Below are 4,442 nucleotides of genomic sequence, written 5' to 3'. Positions count from 1 at the left end.
TTTTTGCCACATCATAGCTCTTAAAAGGTCAATTAATACATTTCACAATACGGTAAATGTATGTTAAAACTTTGGAGTCTACATGGTTGATAAAAGATATAGATCCTACTTAACAAGTCACTTGGTTTAGGTGCCTTTTTTTCTCTTTTTCACCTTTTCTAATTTCTTTTTCCTATTTAAATATATTCTAATCTAATCCAATCTTTTCTATTTCCCTTAACTTATTTCTATTTAAATATATTATAATCTAATCTAATCTTTTCTATTTCCCTTAACATATATTTTTTTTTAACTGTTTTCTTTTAATTTTAATTATACTTTAATTTAATGATATATTTTATTTTTAAATTTTAAATTTAATAATTCTTCAATTTCATTTACACTATCTTATTTCAAACAAATTTATAATATTTTAATTCTAATTTAATATTATTTCAAAAGATTTAATATTTTAATAAAAATAAAAATATTATTTTATTATTTTCATTCCAATATTAATCTTAACCTTAACTCATCTCTATTTCCCAATTCTTTTTCTAATTTTAACTTTAACTTTTTTCTATTCCCCAAATTTTTAATAATTAATAATAAATAATTAATAACAACAAATCAGTGAAATGAATGAATGCTATTTTAACCTCCACGAGACTAAACATAGTCTATAGGACCACTAGTGTCAGGGTCTTGAGTTGGAAGAGTGCCCGTGACAACCCACCAACTCAGGGAGAGTCAGAAAACTGGACTTGGGCGATTGGTGCATTTAACTGAACGAACATGGGCGAGTTAGAGGGGCGTGCGCACATAACCGAGGGGCGAGTCACCCGAGCGCATTTAATCGAAAATGTGTGACGAGTGAGGTAGGCGTGTAGACAAGCGTGCGGACGGGCGTGTAGACTATGAGTGCGATTGTGCGTGCAGACAAGAGAAGTTGTGTGAGGGCATCAGAGGGTGTCCATCCGAACGAATGGGAGAGGTCGTGTGAGGGTGTCCAACCAAACGAGTCACACAGGTAGCTGAACAAAACGAGTCAGATGAGTCGAATTAAATGAGTCACATGAGTCGGTCAGGTGAAGCAAACAGGTCGACTTCGTCTGACATTTATTATAACCTAGATATTGTTACAAACTACTATTTATGGAGTCATTATGGAGTCATCAGGCCTTACTTCGAACTTAGAATGCCCCTCTAAAATGGTCTAGCATCATATATATAGACTTGCTTCACACAGATTTATCATGAAGTAATGATTAAATTCGTTGAGAGCTAAGTAAGAACAAGTGAAACAAGAATCATTGTTATTTCCTTTTAATTCCTTGTTTCTCTTACAGAATGTATTACTTTGTGATAGAATTTTCGGCTTATTGTTTTCTTCTGAGTGTTTTTTTTAGGATTAAGTAACGAATTTTTATTGGAGACCTCCCATAAAATGATACAGAGAAGATTAGGATGGCCTCTGCGCAAGGATGATACACACAAATAGAGAAATGGTCCAAATTTTTAAGCAACAAATTTCACTGAAGTGTCTGTGATTTCGATCTTCTGAGTTTTACAGCGAAATAAGTCCTCTCCTGTCAAGTTTCTTGCTCAAATGAGTATTCCACGTAATTTGCAGTCCTCTGTCTTCAATGGATCAGTTTATTTTAGGTTTGCCAGTGAAACTCCAACATCCCTCAATCTCTTAAAGCTAAAAGTACAAAGGGACTATATACAATCCCTAAACCTACTTTAAATTCTCGAAATATAATTAATATGAAAAAGGTAACACCGTTTTAGGTTGCCTTCGATTTTAAAATCTCAATGCGATGCTCATCGACAGGGACGTACAATTTAATGCCATGGTATGATCTAGAACGTAGGAAATAAATTGTTGGAGCTACAGTTAAAACAAGTCCAGACACAAAGGATTATGGTGTGCGGTGTGTATTCATAATTAGAACAAGTCCAAACACAATTTGTTTTTGACCTTCAAGTTTCTTAATGCCAAATCTCTAGCACGAAAGGATTATGGTGTGCCGAGCGAGAAAGTATTATTTGAAGGTTTCATTGCAATAGGTGAGTTTGTTTTCAAATAGTATTTTGAAAAATTTAAATTTAATTAAAGTAATTGTTAAATAGATACTTAGGGTTTTTCACTAAATTTTATAAGTAACAATTAAAAATACAAGAACGAATACAAAAATGAGATTTATTTCATATTTAAATCTTAAAATTATTTTATTTGTAATTTGTAATTTTCTAATTTTGAAATCTCACTCACACTTTCCAGCGCATAAGCTTTTCCTTCCATTTAGTTTAATCCAAATTCTCTCAGAGTATTTTCTTAATACCACATTTAAATATGTTCATTTACTTTTTATTATATTTTAAAATATATAATATTTTTGTGACCTTAGTTTTACTTACACATTATAATTGAATATGAATTTTTAATTAAATATTTATATTTAGGCTATTAGGTGTTTTTCTCTTGAAAATGGTCAGGCCAAACTTTCTCTATCATTTTCCTATTGGATTTGAGAACCTACATCTTATCCTTTTAAAGTATCCGATTTCATGGGCCGTGTGAAGATCAAAATGACCTAAAAGGGATGCGGTCGGGGACTCTACGCAACTTGCAAAATAAGAAAAATTCGCTGGTGGTTGTTAATCGTATTCGAGATATTGTAACTTTCAACTCAATTGGTGCAGGGTTAGACTCTAAGTATGCTTCAAATGAGAAAATAGGTGAAGCCATATTATATTTGCAAGGAGAGAGTTTTAGGAGTCTTTGGTTACTGCCGTCCCTAATTAACCATTCCTGCCTCTGAACTCTCGCATGTGGTATGTGGGAAGTGCCATATTTATTCATGCCTCCCAACTCATCGAGAAATGATAAGAGATCCCCATTGCTTACTTTGATACCCTCATTCCCTACGTGCAACACCAAGCCAGTTGCAAGTATCGGGGATTGAAGTGCAACATGTATAGTCAATTCAATATAATTTTTTAATATAATTTTTCTATTGGATCCGAGAACCTACATCTTATGCTTTAGAAGTAGCCAATTTCATGGGCCGTGTGAAGATCAAAATGACAAAAAAGGGACGAGGTCAGGGACTCTACGCTACTTGCAAAATAAGGAAAATTCGCTGGTGGACGTTAATCGTATTCGAGATATTGTAACTTTCAACTCAATTGGAGCAGGGTTAGACTCTAAGTATGCTTCAAATGAGAAAATAGGTGAAGCCCTATTATATTTGCAAGGAGAGAGTTTTAGGAGTCTTTGGCTGATGCTGTCCCTAATTAACCATTCCTGCCTCCGAACTCTTGCATGTGGTATGTGGGAAGTGCCATATTTATTCATGCCTCCAAGCTCATCGAGAAATGATAAGAGATCCCCATTGCTTACTTTGATACCCTCATTCCCTATGTGCAACACCAAGCCAGTTGCAAGTATTGGGGATTGAAGTGCAACATGTATAGTCAATTCAATATAATTTTTTAATATTTATTAAGTTAAAAATTTTACATACCTTGATTTTATAAAATTAATAAAATAAAAAATTAATAATATTTAATCTATAGAATATTTTTAAAATTTGTATTAAATAAAAGTAAAGAAATTATTCATGAAAATCTTAAATGTTAGGAAAAGCTAAAGTGAAAACTCATCTTAAACTATTTAGAAAACTATATCAATAAAAACAAAGAGCTTATTCTTTTAGAAATTTTAAAAGTCCTCAGAAAGATTAAGGCCTTGTATAAAGTGATTCATTTTTACTGTAATTACAAATGGACTCCTACCTTAATTTCATAAAGCTATAACAATAAAGTTAATTTAGTGGAATGATTTATTTTATAATTGATTAGATGTTTTTAATGATAAAAAGTCATAAAAGATGTTAATTTGGTGGTGAAGATAGGATGTTATCTATGATTTATTTTAAATTTTTAATACTTTCATGATGATAAAATGTACTAAAAGATGCTTTCGTAATCATTTAGTCCTTAGGTGGTGAAAGAGGTAAAAATGCTATTATGAATATTATGTAATTGATTATGGAAATTTAAATCATTTTTTTTCTTAATTAAAAGTGTTTTTTAAATTAATAATTAAAATTTTGTGTTTTTTAAGGACCGGGGAGCTTTTGTTGGTGAGCAACGTTGTCGCAGTTGCTTATAAGAGCAGGGTAAGCAACTGCAACAATGTTGCTCATCAACCATTCACATGCATTTCAAAATGCATTTCACTGTTCACAAAAGGCTGCTAAAACATTGGGCTAAGTTTTTCTTAAACAAATGATCATACTTAAAGGTAGTTGTCTCCAAGTTGCAAGCTTTTTGTCTTCTTTTTCATCTTGTCATTCAAAGTTGTATTCTTTTAATCAGATCCAACACTTTTCTACTGGTATAGTAACCCTATCGACATCTCTTTGCACCTTTGGGGGCAATTTCTAGTTATT

At 32.0% G+C, this 4,442-nt stretch overlaps 1 pseudogene; it reads left to right on the top strand.

Annotated features, from left to right (window-relative positions):
• The first annotated feature begins 1,401 nt into the window (after positions 1 to 1,401).
• Positions 1,402 to 1,499, top strand: LOC149221700 (U6 spliceosomal RNA; annotated as a pseudogene).
• Positions 1,500 to 4,442: the final 2,943 nt, after the last annotated feature.

The sequence above is a fragment of the Pinus tabuliformis genome, chromosome Q, assembly GCF_031772625.1.
Source record: "Pinus tabuliformis cultivar Carrire ecotype Pingquan chromosome Q, CPIR1, whole genome shotgun sequence".
Classification (NCBI taxonomy): Eukaryota; Viridiplantae; Streptophyta; class Pinopsida; order Pinales; family Pinaceae; genus Pinus; species Pinus tabuliformis.
Note: the sequence above shows the minus strand (reverse complement) of the source record. Positions and strands in the feature narration are given on the sequence as shown.